At 45.0% G+C, this 18,243-nt stretch overlaps 1 protein-coding gene across 1 annotated transcript in view; it reads right to left on the bottom strand.

The window, feature by feature from the left end:
• LOC148501513 (uncharacterized) overlaps window positions 1-18,243 on the bottom strand; it is a 111,093-nt gene that overhangs the window by 46,055 nt on the left and 46,795 nt on the right. The window lies entirely within an intron of this gene.

Here is an 18,243-nt window from a genome sequence, read left to right as displayed (position 1 = left end):
TTACACGTTTCAGCATGTATCGCATCATCAGACCCCTCTGGACTGCCCACTTTTGAGATGTAAGTGCGGGAAGAAGGGGCTGCAGGGGTGGAGACCAGTCCTGGAGGCTTGCACTCTCCTGCGGGAGGCCACGAGTGCCACCCAATTTTCGGGACCTTCCCGGCCATTGCAGGGGAGTCGGCAAATACTAACCTGCGCATTGCCCACTCCTGCTTTTTGATATTGGAACGCAACGGTGCATTGTGTAATATTATTTCAGCCAATGATAGGAATGTCAGTAAAAGTCATGTTGCCTCATAATACCACCTATTATTACTACAATACCCTGATTTAGGGCCTGATTCAAACATGCCATATTCTATAGGCCTATACATGTCATAGTGACTTTACATCTCAAGCCTATTTTATCATAAAAGCATATTATCAGGATTTATGTGTTATAGTATCTTCATAGCTTGATTACTTCCTACCACTCCCGCATCCAAGATTTTGCCCGTGCTGCTCCCTACCTTTGGAACGCTCTCCCTATCAGCCTCTCCACCTCTTTACAAATCTTCAAGTGGGCTCTCAAGACCCACTACTTCATCAAGGCCTTCCAGCTCTCATCCTAACCCACCTCATGCTCTTTCCTCCCTATCTTTCCCTTCTGTGTCACGCCTGTCTGTCTGCCCCTCCCCTTTAGAATGTAAGCTCTCACGAGCAGGGACCTCTTCCCTCATGTGCTCCTCTTTACATTTTCTTCTACTCCTTACTCCCCATAAGGGCACCTAACACATGACTGCCAACTCCCTGCTGCTTATTGTGAGTGCTTTAATCGCTATTGCAGCAATGTATATAAATAGTGTCCTTGTCCTGCACTATAATGTACTGTAAGTTACTTGTTTCTTGTTCACCTATTAGTTCTATGTACTATGTAAAGCGCTGCGGAACACTTGTGGCGCCAAATAAATAAAGGATAATAATAGCTGGACACAAGGAGTCCTGCCACTGCTTAATTTGCAGCGCTAGAGTTACACCTCATAACTAAAGAAGTGGCCAACAAAAATGATCTATTCTTGTTCTAGAGGTTAATTCCAAAATGTATAATCCAGGGTGCATTGGATTTGCACTTTAGCAGGTCATGCTGATATTTGCTGTTAGAGCTGATGATAGAATCAATAATTACAACCACTGGACACATTTCCTACATCCTACAACCCAGATACAGTATATGCCTTTCCTATATTATATTGATAAGCATTGTACATTCCATCCTTCAAGGAGCTGGAGTTGATGCTGAATGTGCCAAACTTCTCTTTATCCTTGATTCCATTTTATTTCCACACATAATTATTTTTATTATTTGACACCACCATTTATTTGCAAATACTGGGGATGGCCATGGGCATCAGGTCCTCCGTGGGCCTTGCTAAAGGTTACATGAGTATATATCATGCAAAGTACATTTGGGGAACCTGCCAGTGTCCTGTAGACATTACATTGATTTCTGTTTATCATTTGGAATGGGGCTCTCAGTGCACTTGATATTGTTTCACTTAAATTGTAAACTTTTTATTTAAAATTCACTGAACACTTAGAATACTTTTTGGAGACTTTTCGATGTAGTGGGAACAAAATTTGGTCAACTAATTTGAATAAACCGGCGGATTTCCATAATTACTAGCATTTTAGAAATGGATACTATATACTGTGGATTAACCATACCCAAGGATTAACTGGAGAGAATTAGATGTAAGAGACATACAGTCAGCGCTGGCAGTGATGTGCTTGGTAAATATGAGAAATGTCTGGAGTTAGAAACTCAATTATTTATTACCAATACGAAATGATCTCACTATAAGATAACTTACTACAATGTAGTTAAAAAAAAACAATGTGGCCATATTCACCAATCAACTGCAAACATATGATTCAAAAGTAGCAAATGTAGCAAAAAGTGTTACAGCTGAAATAACTAATTGCAGTAAAAAAAAAGAAGCACATAATAAAAGTCAATATAAAGTGCTGTGCTGATAATAAAACGTCAGCAGCTGGGGAGTATGAATTAGTGGGGCAGAATAGGTACCTTATCCTGTTTAAAATATATGGTAGTAACCTCAGCGATCAAATGTCCATTGGAAACTTGTGTCTTTAGTTGTTCCATTAAAGCATTCAACATCCAGACATAGATAATTCGATCAGGTGGTCCACCTCTTAGGAGACACTAGTATCCTGTAAGCAGTGAGTGCAATGTGGGTCCAGTATAACTTGTAGCTGGACAGTGAGGGGTCCATATGAATGTGAACAACTAGCTTGATAATTAGCAGTCCCCCTCCTGGATAGATGTTATGAACTGATCCAATGACACCACTGAGCACACACCCTGTAAGGTCCGGTGATAAAACTAATAATCAAGAAGTGGCAAGATAGTTAGCACTCATTAGCGCACGGGAGACGGTACTGATCGCTGCTTTCCACAATGCTGTGCAAAAGATTAGAGTTCTTAACTCCGTATGTGCTAGGGCTGCAGAAGGTGTAACAACCACTCACTGCATGAGTAGTATCGTCATGTATCAGGTGAGCTTTTCAAAGAATCAGAATTAACTGTACCTAGGATTCATATATATATATATATATATATATGCCACTCTGTGACCCGGCACTCACAGCCCACCTTGGGGTACTTTGCTCCGGTGCCTTCCCAGGAGGACAGCACCCCCAACAATATACACCCTGCAACAGGTAGCACTCGGAGATTTAGAGATTAAGAGATTAATGAAAAAGACTGTGCTGAAAAAGACTGTGTATCCTGAGTGCGGAAACGTAGATTAAAGCACAGTCTTTTTCATTAATCTCTAAGTCTCCTAGTGCCACCTGTTGCAGGGTGTGTGTATCTATATATATATATAATATATATATATATATATATATACACACACACATGCAACCAGTGAATCCTGACAACCACCCTGCTCCTAAAGATGTAACAAGGTGATTTATAATTTTATTGCTAACAATGTCTTGATGATGCTAATACCATTAATCTGTTTTTCAAATACATAATTTTATCATTTGCAAATACACTTACGCAGTTTTTGTTCTCTAGTGTCCCAGCCATCTGCAATATGTGGGAAAGATAACTTGAAAGTATAATACAAGTTTTATAGTAAACATCTCCTAGTCCATAAGATATCCAATGGATTTGTGTGATAGGAGTGGAATAGATCAAGAGTCCCAACAGAAGTGGGGACAGAGGCCCTGATTCAGAGCCGGACGTTCTGACAGAGTGCTCGCTCTGAATCAGGGCTGGTCTTTTTTTTTTTTTTTTTTTTAGAACGGCCTCCTGGCCGCTCACATAGCTGTGGGTGACTACATAGCTGTGTGATGTCAGTGGGGCCGGCCCCAAACGGTAGGCGTTCACATGGGAACGCCTCCGTTTGGGCAGCCACCCCCCCGGCCCGCCCACCAAAGGGGGCGTGCTGTCACTCAACATCGACAGCACGCCCCCTTTGGTGCGAGACCCGGTGCGACGGTTTGCCCTTCGCTATACGGGTCTCGCGCATGCGCATGACAGAGCCGGCTCCGTCGTGCGCATGCGCTCTGGGCCACCATCGACCCGTTTGCGAGCGCTCAGCGCTTGCGACCGGGTCTGAATCAGGCCCAGATTTCAATGGTTATATCTCAGAAAGGCACCCCTGGATGCTTGGACTACAAAGCATACCTTATACATTCCTTATTTGTTTATCATTTTATCTCTCCTTTTTTGGAAACAATTTTCTGTTATAGTTATGATATATTCATTGAATGAATAACTTATCTTTGTACAGTACTTTTTGCTGGTTGTCAGTGGCATCTGCCTCTGATCATAATTCTGTCTTTCGGATTAGACAATTAGTACATCTCATAGCTTGCTTCCAACAACAATTAGCTTGATGATTTTAATGCAATTATGACTTCTCTTTGTAATGCAATGTTTTTTGATTCCATTCATTGAGTATTAATTTGCAACTAGAGCAGAGATGATCGTTGTATAAATTAAGTAGATACAGTGTAATTAATTAGTATGGAGGTGTGCCACATCCCTATATAAAGCTATATATATAGCTGAACTAGATTGTGGTAACAGATGAAATGTGTCAGCAGTTGTAATGATATATTCTGACAAGAATTTTATCAGCAAATAACGGCACAAGCTGCTAAACTTCAATACAAATTGGGAATACAAGTGTTAGAATTATACTCTGGCTTTCTTTCTATATCAAATATTGGATATATAATTGTTGTTATTATGTATTTTGTAAAATCCCAAAAACTAAAAATAAAATAATTATCCTCTGGCAGAAGGATATATAATATTTTGATGGCCACATAGTTATCAATGCTGCAGGAAGAATAACGTGGGACTCCTACACTGTTACAGGACATGATCACTAAAGATCCCTGCAGTTGGTAATTATTGACCAGGGGTTGGGTATGGGATGGCAGCGCTCAGAATACCGGCAGTCAGAACCCAAACGCCGGCTACCCAACATGGTTAAGATACCGACACCTGTCGGTAAGTATCCTACCCCTCCCCTTCTCCCTATTCCTAACGCTCTCCCTACCCCTAAATCTATCCCCCCCCCTCCAGTGCCTAAACCTTATTCTCCCCCTAGTGCCTAACCCTCCCTCTAGTGCCTGGGGGGGTAGGACAGGCAGTCTTTGTCCCTAGGGCTGAAGGGGGGTTAATGTGTTGAAGGGTTTAGGCAACGCCTCCCCTGTGCCCTATAAAAATAATTACAAACAGTTCTAAGTTATTAATGTCACACTGCCTTTGATCCCATAAATTAGGGTGAATAGTGTATGTCCCTGGGTTGGGGGATAGGGTCACGAGTATATGTCTCTGGGGCAGTGAAAGTAATGTATGTTCCTGGGGCAAGGGGGCTTTGGCGGTCCAGCCGGGGAGGTGAAGCCATGCACCCAAGATTGCACAGCTACACAAGCCCCTTCCTTGGTGCATGGTAGCTTCTTTATATGGTACCCGGCGGTCGCTCAGTGGACATGCTTGTACTGTAACTCTACACTTTGTTTATACATATAAACAGTGTTTCTTAATCTGGGTTCCGTATGACCCCAAGGGGGTGTCAGGATCTCTACAAGACAAAAATGCAAACCCCTGGGGCTGGGCAGTTGCATGCATAGTGTATGCCCCTGGGTTGGAATGTTAGGATGGGGAGAGTATGTCTCTATAGCCAATGGAAGGCAATATATGTCCCTGGGGCCGGGATGGATTTTGGGCAGTGTGTGTCCATGGGGCTGGGGGTGAGGGTGTGGTGAATAGTGTATATCCCTGGGATTGAGAGTAGGGTGGGCAGTGTATGTTGCTGGAGACAGGGTAGTAATATATGTCACTGGGGCTGAGGGTAGGGTATGTTCTCTAGGCCAGGAGAGGTGGTTAGGGCAGGGCCAGATTAACAATGGGGCGGATGGAGCTCCAGCTCCAGGCCTCCACATAAAAATAGGCCCATCAACATGACAGCATGATTACCAGCTGCCTAACTGGCCATAAATAGTTATTCTAGTTTTCCCCCTAAAAAAAATTATGCAATTTTTCTATTTCTATGTAGTTAGGGAGACATTGTGTCTCATAGTGTAGGGGGTGTACAAACCAAGGTGACTTTGACCACACCAACACAGCACCGATCACAGCTCTTCCCCTTCTCAGTATAGGCTCTTGAACATTTTCAGCTCCAGGCCCATGTAGACCTTAATCCGGCCCTGGGTTAGGGTGGACACTGTACCTATCGCCCCCTACATTAGCCAGTACATGGAGCACAAGCTCGATTCACTGACTCCACCAATGCTAAGCTGCTACTCAGAGCAGGTGACAGCTTTAGGTGTGCACAAATCCCAGAAGCGCTTCAGTCGGGAGGCAGTGTGAGCAGGGCCGGCAGAGGGAGAATGGGACTGGCCCAGCGGTGGCCCAAACCGCCCCTGGACACAAGGGTCCAGGTGGGGGCCTCCACACACCCTGCAACCAGGACTGACCACTGTCATCCCCTATTTATACTTGTCCTGTGGTGGCAAACTTTCAGTGATACACGCACTGCGCCAGAGTCTCTGCTCTCTTTTGCGCATGCGTCATTTTCCAAATAAATGATCGGAAAAATTTTCACCGTCAGGATCAGGTATGGGAGGGGGAACTTCACTGCACATGGAGTGTGGGTGCGGCACTCTGACCCTCCCTGCTTTTAAAACACTACTAATCCGGGTATATTGAGCCCTAGCTCCCAACTATATATAATTTATATTATTAGTTATATAATAATTATATAATATATAGCAGTTACATATTTGGTATACCGGTTGAAACTTATGAAGTAGCAGAATAAAAAAAATGTTTAATTAATTTGAGAGAATAATTACCAAAAAAATTGCTTTCAATTAATTTTCAGATATACATTAATGGTTTCAAAAGATTTAATATATGGTACCAAAAATAAAAGTCTGTCCTAAAGAAAAATACAAAAACAAAACTCTCTTGGTTAGAATAAAAGTATAATAAAAGATTATTTCCAGCAAAGCCAATGGAATGTGACAGACACACTATGGTAGAGCTTCCTGAGCAAAAGACAACTGGCAGCAAAAGGGTTACAGCTAAATACACATTTAGATACTTCTTACTTACAATCTATAGGAATAAACAGGACAAGTTTCCAGGTGGGATCTATGCATTGTTGACAACCAGGGCTGGATTAACGGGGGGCGACAGGGGCGGTCGTCCCGGGACCCCTACACATAAGGGGCCCCTACACCCAGCAGGGGATAAAGTATGCCGGAACGGGAGACGGAAACAATTCTGCCTCTTCCGGCACACCTAACCCCGGCGCCGGGTGCCGGCTGAGATTTCGTGACCAGCAGGCGCCCGGCTCCCTCCCCGCAGCGCCAGCCGGAGACTGGAGCTCACACTTGAGCTCCGTCTTCTGGCCCATGCAGTGTACTATGGGAGAGACATCTTTCCCTTAGTTGCGAGGAGCGGCCAGCCGGACGCGGGAGCAGGGCTAAAGGTAAGTATTGTGGGGTTTCTTTTACTATGGGGGGCACTGCTACAGGGGGTAGTGCTACAGGGGCATTACTACTGAGGGCACTACTTCTGGGGGCATGATTATTGGGGGCACTAATACAGGGCGCATTACTATGGAGGGCACTATTACAGGGGGCATTACTACTGGGGGCATTTATACAGGGGACATTACTATTGACGCATTACTATTGGGGCACTACCACAGGGGGAATTACTACTGGGGGCGCTGCATAAGGGGCACCACTCCTGGGGGCACTGCCACTTGTAGGGGCACTGCATAAGGGGCACCACTACTGGGGGCATTGCATAAGGGGTGGATGCGGGAGCTGAGCTTATTGTAAGTATTGTGGGGTTTTTTCACTACAGGGGGCACTACTAAAAGGGGGCACTGCTGCAGGGGGCATTACTAGAGGGAGCAGTACTACAGGGGGCACTGCTACAGGGGACACTACTACATGGGCACTACTACTGGGGGCAATAATAGAGGGAGCATTACTTTTGGGGGCACTACTACAGAGGGCATTACAACAGGGGGCACTACTACTGGGGGCACTGCATAACGGGTACCACTCCTGGGGCATGGCCATTAATAGGGGCATTGCATAAGGGGTACCACTACTGGGGGCACCACTACTGGGGTAACTACAATCGGCGAACTACCACTGCTGGGGACACTGCATAAGGGACACCACTACTAAGTGTATTGCATAAGGGGCACTACAGCTGTGGGCATTGTATAACAGGCACTACTACTGTGAGCATTATGTGTATTAGGGGCACTACTACTGTGGGCATTGTGTACAAGGGGAACTAACGTGGGCATTGTGTATAAGGGGCACTGCTGTGTTTAATAGCATGAGTAAGGGACAGTGGTGTAATGTGAATCAGGAGCACTATGTGCGGTGTAATGTGGATAAGATTGCGCAACTAGTGAGTAATATTTCATATGGGTGCCTATATGTGTTTTTTTGTCGTGTGGGTGTATATTGTTTGTTTTTTTCATGTGGAGCCCATGGGCCCCATTTCACAATGAGATATAACTCCTTTAACACTCACTAAAGGGGTTATGTCCTCCTTTCAGTATTTAACAAACTGTGCTGAGCTTAGCTTATCGCTGTTTGTCACTGCACCGCTTACGAGTGATACGGTCCCCATTGCGCATACCCCTATTTCGTCCATATTTAATAGGGGCCCCCACAGACCTAAATCCGGCCCTGTTGACAACCCAGTACCAATTGGCAAAAATGCCCCAAAGGCTTTTCAAAGTACTTGTGAAGGGACAAAATTATTATATTATAAATGTATAGGGGATGTAAAATTGCCTAATATTTAGGTTTTCGTGGTGCATCATCCACACAGGTGGTATCGGCCTGGGCACAGAAATAAAGGGCTATAGAAATAACTCAGAAGAGTAGTGTGGGGATTTCATGCAAATAAGGGGAAAGGTCATGTGACAGCCTGTTAAAACTTTGGCAGCTATAGAGTAATAAAGCTAAAAGTATCTAATTTAAACAAACTGTTGCCACTCAGCACATAACGATTAAGTAACATTTCAAAGTGAAGAACAGCTCCCTTACATTTACATGCTATACTCCACTGACAGCCAGATACATACCTGCTTGGCCTGCTGCTTCATGTAAAGGAGACGCCATGCCAGGAGTGGTGCTGTGGGTACAGCTGCAGGCTCTGCCCACACAGAAGGAGGAAATAGCTGTAGTTTTAAAACTCCTTTCGAAGTTTCCATAAAGTTGCACAAACTTACATTGCGCCCAGTTCTTACATACGGCAATTATAAATAAGAGCTTGAATTCCAGGCATCTGAATTCCTATATTCATTTTCTCTTAGTCAGTCTCTCAAAGTGACTTAGTGAAAGTGAAAGTACTGTATATGATTCAGTGAGCATGTGCAAAAGGAACTCCTTATACAGTGTGTCTATAGGAGAAATTCTCACTGTATTCCTTTCTACACTGTACTTGTTGCTATGGAACATTTGCTTGAATTGCATATTTTAACGTATGCATGTAGCTATATTATTATGATCCTATCACAATTAACTATTTCCAGATATTGACACCAACCACACTCCAACGTTATACTTTAACTCTTTCATGTTCATCCATATATCATATTCTACTCACAGTTATTTTATGTTACTGTACTCCAATTCTTAAGTCCCGTCTTTTCATCATCACCCTCTGATCCAATAATCCTGCTCACTGTTAGTTCTTCTTTCTACACAGTATTCCTGCCCACAACTACTTCGCACCTATGTTTATATTTTGATATCCCTCCAACATAATATCACATTTTATTGTCGTCATTACGCCTAATGGTATCCTATTTACACCTTCTGCATATTAACTAGGGGTGTGCACCGGCCACTTTTCGTGTTTTGGTTTTGGATCTGGATCTTTCTTCGTGTTTTGGATCTGGATTGGTTTTGCCAAAACCACCCTTCCGTGTTTTGGGTTCTGGGTTTTGTGTTTTGGATCTGTATTTTTTTTTAAAAAAGCATAAAAACAGCTAAAATCACAGAATTTGTTGGTTTCTCTGCTCCTATGCTATTATTAACCTCAATAACCTTAATTTCCACTCATTTCCAGTCTATTCTGAACACCTCACACCTCACAATAGTGTTTTTATGTCCAAAAGGTTGCACCGAGGTAGCTGGATGACTATGCTAAGCGACACGAGTGGGCGGCACAAACACGTGACCCATCTAGGAGTGACACTGCAGTGGCAGACAGGATGGCAGTTAGAAAAACTAGGCCCCAAACTGTACATAATGCAAAGAAAAAAAAGAAATGCAAGATGGAATTGTCCTTGGGCCCTCCCACCCACCCTTATGTTGTATAAACAGGACATGCACACTTTAACAAATCAATCATTTCAGCGCCAGGGTCTGCCACACAACTGTGGCTGAAATGATTGGTTCATTTGGGCCCCCACAAAACAAGCTGGCAATTAATGTGTCCCTGCACAAACTGGCTCTACGGAGGCAAGATGTCATCCTCATCCTCCTCATCCACCGATTCCTCACCCTCTTCAGTGTGTACATCCTCATCCTCACAAAGTATTAACTCGTCCCCACTTGAATCCACCACCACAGGTCCCTCTGTACCTTCTGGAGGCTGGTCTCCCTGGAAGAGCTGATAATTCATTTTGATGAACATCATCTTCTCCACATTCTGTGGAAGCAACCTCCTACGCCTTTCGCTGACAAGGTTCCCGGCTGCACTAAACACTCTTTCGGAGTACACACTAGAGGGGGGGCAACTCAGGTAAAATAGAGCCAGCTTGTACAGGGGCCTCCAAATTGCCTCTTTTTCCTGCCAGTACAGGTATGGACTGTCTGACATGCCTACTTGGATGCTGTCACCGATGTAATCCTCCACCATTCTGTCAATGGTGACAGTATCATATGCAGTGACAGTAGACATGTCAGAAATTGTTGCCAGGTCCTTCAGTCCGGACCAGATGTCCAAACTTGGTCCTGCCTGCCCTGCATCACCGCCAGCGGGTTGCTTAGGATACCTAAGTTTTTTCCTGGCAGCCCTAGTTGCGGGAGAAAATGAAGAAGGAGCCGTTGACGTGTCACGTTCCGCTTCAGCTGACAGTGTGTTCACCAGCAGGTCTTTGCACCTCTGCAGGCTTGTGTCGGCCGGAAAGAGAGAAACCACATAGGCTTTAAACCTAGGATCAAGCACGGTGGCCAAAATGTAGTGGTCTGATTTCAACAGATTGACCACCCTGGAATCCTGGCAAAGCGAATGAAGGGCTTCATCCACAAGTCCCACATGCCGAGCGGAATCGCTCCGTCTTAGCTCCTCCTTCACTTTCTCCAGCTGCTTCTGCAAAAGCCTGATGAGGGGAATGACCTGACTCAAGCTGGCTGTGTCTGAACTGACTTCACGTGTGGCAAGTTCGAAGGGCTGGAGAACCTTGCACAACACGGAAATCATTCTCCACTGCGCTTGAGTCAGGTGCATACCCCCTCCTTTGCCTATGTCATAGGTGGATGTATAGGCTTGTATGGCCTTTTGCTGCTCCTCCATCCTCTGAAGCATATAGAGGGTTGAGTTCCACCGCGTCACAACCTCTTGCTTCAGGTGATGGCGGGGCAGGTTCAAGAGTGTTTGCTGGCGCTCCAGTCTTCGGCACGCAGTCGCTGAATGGCGAAAGTGGCCAGAAATTTTTCGGGCCACCCAAAGCGTCTCCTGCACGCCCCTGTCGCTTTTCAGAAAATTCTGCACCACCAAGTTTATTGTGTGAGCAAAACATGGGACGTGCTGGAATTTGCCCAGATGTAATGCCCGCACAATATTGGTGGCGTTGTCAGATATCACAAATCCCCAGGAGAGTCTAAGTGGGGTAAGCCACTGGGCGATGATTTCCCTCAGTTTCTCTAAGAGGTTGTCGGCGGTGTGCCTCTTACTGAAACCGGTGATACACAGCGTAGCCTGCCTTGTAACGAGCTGGCGTTTCTGAGATGCTGCTACTGGTGACGCTGCTGCTGTTGCTGCGTAAGGTGATACATCTACCCAGTGGGCTGTCACAGTCATATAGTCCTTAGTCTGCCCTGTTCCACTTGTCCACATGTCCGTGGTTAAGTGGACATTGTGTACAACGGCATTTTTCAGGACACTGAGGACACTTTTTCTGACGTTTCTGTACAGTCTCGGTATCGCCTGCCTAGTGAAGTGGAATCTAGACGGGATTTGGAACCGGGGACACACTACCTCCATCAATTGTCTAAATCCCACTGCACTAATGGCGGATACCGGACGCACGTCTAACACCAACATAGCAGTCAAGGCCTCAGTTATACGTTTTGCTTCAGGATGACTGCTGTCGTACTTCATCCTCCTCGCTAAGGACTGTTGGAGGGTCAATTGTTTAGTAAAAGTAGTGGTGTTCCTACTTCCTCTCTGGGATGATGAACGACTCCCAGCAGCAGCAACAGCAGCAGCGGCAGCAGTAGGCGTAGCAATGCAGGATCCTCCAGAGGAATCCCGGATAGGAGAGTCAGTCATGCCAGTGACATGGCCTGCAGGACTACTTCCGATCCTGACTAAGGAGGAAATTGACGAGGAGGGAGTTGACGGTGTGGTTTGCAGGCTCTTGGATACAACAGGACAACGGGATTTAGGTGTCCCTGGACTGCTTACGGTCTTAGCCAAAGTTTCTGAACTTGACAGTAACTTTTTATGAACGCGCTGCAGGTGCCGTATAAGGGAGGATGTTCCTAGGTGGTTGACGTCCCTACCCCTACTTATTTCACCTTTACATATGGTACATATGGCAAGACAGTTGTTGTCCGGATTTGGATAGAAATATTGCCAGACCAAAGAGGTGGAATGTTTGGTCTTCTGCCCAGGCATGACCGTGATGGGCTTTTTCATCCCACGGACAACAACTGTCTCCCCCGGAGCCTGATTTAAACAAACCACATCACCATCAGAATCCTCCTCGCCAACTTCCTCCTCAGCGCCAGCTACACCAGTATCCTCATCCTGTTGTACTTCAACAGTGACATCTTCAATTTGCATATCAGCAAGTGGACTGTGGGTGCTCCTTTCAGCACTTGCAGGGGGCGTGCAAATGGTGGAAAGAGCCACCTCTTCCCGTCCAGTGCTGGGAAGGTCAGGCATCGCAACCACCACCACACTTGGACTCTCCTTGGGGATTTGTGATATCTTCTTAGAAAGCACAGTTCTTCGCTGTGCTTTTGCCAGCTTAACTCTTTTGATTTTTTTAGTGGGAGGAGGGCTTCCATCGTCATGAGAAGCTGAACCACTAGTCATGAACATACTAGGGATCGACCTTAGCCGTTCCTTGCCACTCCGTGTCGTAAATGGCATATTGGCAAGTTTACGTTTCTCTTCAGCTGATTTAAATGTCTTTTTCAAGGTCATTTTCCTGAACTTTGCCATTTGGGATTGTATGTGCCCTCTACTATGACATTGGGCATCGGCCTTGGCAGACGACGTTGATGGCATGTTATCGTCTATGTCATGACTAGTGGCAGCAGCTTCAGCACTAGGAGGAAGTGGTTCTTGATCTTTCTCTATTTTATTTTTATCGGAGAAAGTTTGGTCCTCCATTTATGTTATATCGATTTGATATATACGTGCGGCTAAACACAGAAAATAATTTTTTTTTTGGTTTGGACTGGAGTGTACTTTCGGGGATTACAGCACCCTTAACGGTCAAGCCAGCCGGCCCTTTACTTATGACACAGGCGCACGCTTGGCACTACTTTGTTGATGCACGTGCGGCTACTGCGCACACAATTCACAAACACAGAAAATAATTTTTTTTTTGGTTTGGACTGGAGTGTACTTTCGGGGGTTACAGCACCCTTTAACGGTCAAGCCAGCCGGCCCTTTACTTACGACACAGGCGCACGCTTGGCACTACTTTGTTGATGCACGTGCGGCTACTGCGCACACAATTCACAAACACAGAAAATAATTTTTTTTTTGGTTTGGACTGGAGTGTACTTTGGGGGTTACAGCACCCTTAACGGTCAAGCCAGCCGGCCCTTTACTTATGACACAGGCGCACGCTTGGCACTACTTTGTTGATGCACGTGCGGCTACTGCGCACACAATTCACAAGCACAGAAAATAATTTTTTTTTGGTTTGGATTGGAGTGTACTTTCGGGGGTTACAGCACTCTTTAACGGTCAAGCCAGCCGGCCCTTTACTTATGACACAGGCGCACGCTTGGCACTACTTTGTTGATGCACGTGCGGCTACTGCGCACACAATTCACAAACACAGAAAATAATTTTTTTTTTGGTTTGGACTGGAGTGTACTTTGGGGGTTACAGCACCCTTTAACGGTCAAGCCAGCCGGCCCTTTACTTATGACACAGGCGCATGCTTGGCACTACTTTGTTGATGCACGTGTGGCTACTGCGCACACAATTCACAAACACAGAAAATAATTTTTTTTTTGGTTTGGACTGGAGTGTACTTTCAGGGGTTACAGCACCCTTAACGGTCAAGCCAGCCGGCCCTTTACTTATGACACAGGCGCACGCTTGGCACTACTTTGTTGATGCACGTGCGGCTACTGCGCACGCAATTCACAAACACAGAAAATTATTTTTTTTTTGGTTTGGACTGGAGTGTACTTTCGGGGGTTACAGCACCCTTAACGGTCAAGCCAGCCGGCCCTTTACTTATGACACAGGCGCACGCTTGGCACTACTTTGTTGATGCACGTGCGGCTACTGCGCACACAATTCACAAACACAGAAAATAATTTTTTTTTGGTTTGGATTGGAGTGTACTTTCGGGGGTTACAGCACTCTTTAACGGTCAAGCCAGCCGGCCCTTTACTTATGACACAGGCGCACGCTTGGCACTACTTTGTTGATGCACGTGCGGCTACTGCGCACACAATTCACAAACACAGAAAATAATTTTTTTTTTGGTTTGGACTGGAGTGTACTTTGGGGGTTACAGCACCCTTTAACGGTCAAGCCAGCCGGCCCTTTACTTATGACACAGGCGCATGCTTGGCACTACTTTGTTGATGCACGTGCGGCTACTGCGCACACCATTCACAAACACAGAAAATAATTTTTTTTTTGGTTTGGACTGGAGTGTACTTTCGGGGGTTACAGCACCCTTAACGGTCAAGCCAGCCGGCCCTTTACTTATGACACAGGCGCACGCTTGGCACTACTTTGTTGATGCACGTGCGGCTACTGCGCACGCAATTCACAAACACAGAAAATAATTTTTTTGGGGGTTTGGACTGGAGTGTACTTTCGGGGGTTACAGCACCCTTAACGGTCAAGCCAGCCGGCCCTTTACTTATGACACAGGCGCACGCTTGGCACTACTTTGTTGATGCACGTGCGGCTACTGCGCACACAATTCACAAACACAGAAAATAATTTTTTTTTTGGTTTGGACTGGAGTGTACTTTCGGGGGTTACAGCACCCTTAACGGTCAAGCCAGCCGGCCCTTTACTTATGACACAGGCGCACGCTTGGCACTACTTTGTTGATGCACGTGCGGCTACTGCGCACACAATTCACAAACACAGAAAATAATTTTTTTTTTGGTTTGGACTGGAGTGTACTTTCGGGGGTTACAGCACCCTTAACGGTCAAGCCAGCCGGCCCTTTACTTATGACACAGGCGCACGCTTGGCACTACTTTGTTGATGCACGTGCGGCTACTGCGCACACAATTCACAAACACAGAAAATATATTATTTTTTTAGCACTTGGGGGGAGCACCCCTGATGGACAGAGCACCCCCTGGACAACACTACAGCACTCCTTTAGGACTGGGACACTGCACAGGACTTTGGAGTGGACACAGCCCCTATGGAGAACTGACTGCACAACACAGTCCAGCCAGCCCCTATGGACTTTGAAGTAGTGGACACAGCCCCTATTAACAACAGCAGCACAGCACAACACAGCCAGCCCCTATGGACTTTGAAGTAGTGGACAACAGCAGCACTACACTACACTACACTACACAGCCCTAACTCCCACCCTCCCTCTTCACTGTCCACAGCCGAGTGAGAAAATGGCGCCGACGTGGGTACCTTATATAGGATCCAAAACCCGCGAGACTCGGAAGGCGGGAAGATGACGTTTTGCCTCGATTTCAGAATCCGAGTCAGGCGGGAAAAGTCGAGCCTGACTCGGATCGGACTCGGATCGGGGGGGCTCGGGGGGGTTCGGATTTCAGAAATCCGAACCCGCTCACCCCTAATATTAACCCTAATACCCTAACCTAGTGTTTCCCAAACTTTTTTGAATCATGGCACCCTAGAGTATCAGCATTGTTTTCAAGGCACCCCTAGGCCAAAAGTTTGTTAATGAGAAATAAAAAAAAAAAAAATATTAAGTAAATTGTGCTGACCTGTCATTCTTAGGGTCAGTTATGTGGTGGAGGAAAGGTTTGCACTTCTGTTTATCCACATATTTATATTACACTGACCATGAATAATTTGATTTGATGCTGGTCCGCCAAGCTGAGGCACCCCTGCAAGTGTCCCGAGGCACCCCAGGATGCCACAGCGCACAGTTTGGGAATCACTGCCCTAACCCCTAACTCCTATATCCTAGCACTGATACCCAAACAGCCCTAACCCCCTAACAACCTACCTTAACCCTCGACCCTAACCATACCCCTAACCCACAGGATCTCAAACTCAGTCCTCAGGACCCCAAACGGTGCATGTTTTCCAGGTCTCCTCATAGAATCACAAGTGAAATAATTAGCTGAGACCTGTGGATTTTTTAAAATGTGTCAGTGAGTAATGAATACACCTGTGCACCTGATGGGTGACCTGGAAAACGTGACCTGTGTGGGGTCCTGATGACCAAGTTTGATAACCACTGCCTTAACCCACCCTAATCAAAGGCGACTCTAGAGGTGGGGCTGCAGCACGGTTCAAAATTCAAATAGGGGAGTCACACCAACTGCCAGTGAGTCCCAGTCAGCAGTGTTTGAAAAGGCAGTTGATGACTCCCCTATTTGAAATTTGCACTGTGCAGCAGCCCTACCTGTACTGTAGAGCCACCACTGCTCCTAACCCTAATAAGCTAACCCTAAATGGGCAGACTAGATGGGCCAAATGGTTCTTATCTGCTGTCAAATTCTATGTTTCTATGTAACCCTTTACTATCCACTGACATGACAATTTCTGCCTATCTTCTACATCCCCCTTTTCATTTATCATTCATTTACACATGGTTTCTCCATCTATTAACCCACATTGACAGGTAGACAGGAATTATTATATGATTATTCATCATAACTAAACTTTCTCTGGAGGTAATTAGGTTTAGAACTCGCATGGAGTTCTACCTAATTACCAGAGGAATTCATCATTCCTCCTCCCTATAACTATCTATTCCGAAAAGCTGGCATTTTTGCGATGACAGCTTTTTCAGGAAATAGATAGTTATCCCTCTCTACACTAACTTACTTTAGTGTTGATGAATAGGCCCCTCAGTCTTCACTACATCATTCTGGGTATACTTCCAGACCTGCGCAGAGAAGAGGACTAACACCTACTACAAGGGACCTCCTTCAAACCTGGTGGGTACCAGATGTCCAACCAACCATAAATCCACCTAACATTTAAACAATTTATTTTGGATTACATTTATGTCACTCCCTTGTGACTTCAGGTGCTGTGAGGTGGCCAAAATTTACTGGGAATAAATGTTATTGATGTAATACTACTATAGGGCAAAAACAGGTCCAAGTTACATGATTTTAGCTGTTGTTATAAATTTTTTAAGGAAATCCAAAATACAGTGATGCTTTAGAACCAAAACACGGCGGAATGCGCACATCCCAATGCAGCAACAAAACTTATTATTGTCTTTCAGTCTTACTATGTGGAGAACCATTATGACTGAAGCACATACAGTACAGTATGACACGTACCTGTCAGTTATCAGCTATATCTGATGACATCTCATAATGTAAGGTAAGCTTATTTTGAGATAGATAGATTTCAATGGTAAAATGTTGTGATTTATCACATCATTATTCTGCTAATGTCACAGGCCAACATAATAAACAGCCTTTGTGATGTTACTAAGATTGCTACCATAGTTACTATTTGATATAGAATAACAGTTGTCAGCTGTATGTGTTAATATGACATCTCACAGTTTACGGTAAGCTTATTTTTAACATAAATGTTATTAGTATAGTTTTATATGATGATGATGATGATTATAAACCTGGTGCCTCTCTTGCTACTATTTATGCTGGTTCTGTGCTTTACATATAATCCTAATGCAAACTTATCTGTATTAATGTCAGTTTACCTCTATAATAATGTACTTTTACCTTAGCTCTTTTTCTAAGTCTTATATCATCTAGCTCCAACCACTGTCTATTTTATTATTTAATTTCTGCTCCCACCAAATCTCCACTTTTATTATACTCAATAATAAACTTTTGTTTTACGTACACATTTTTCCCACACTGTACTCTTACTTACATTTCTGCAAATCTGCACTCTCTTACATTCATTCTTCATTCCTAGTTTCAATTTTCTCGTCCTCTATTTACATAATCCTTACATCACCATGTTTTCCTCAACTCCCACCTTCACTCAGTGTCTACCTAATCTTTTGTTCTGCCCCTTACTTCCACCTTTAACCTTTCCTCCTTGTCTCCTCCACATCCTCTTCCCCT

Source organism: Taudactylus pleione, unplaced genomic scaffold, assembly GCF_031769625.1.
Source record: "Taudactylus pleione unplaced genomic scaffold, aTauple2 ptg000518l, whole genome shotgun sequence".
Taxonomy (NCBI): Eukaryota; Metazoa; Chordata; class Amphibia; order Anura; family Myobatrachidae; genus Taudactylus; species Taudactylus pleione.
The sequence above is the reverse complement of the archived record's forward strand: the minus strand, read 5'-3'. Positions and strand labels throughout refer to the sequence as shown.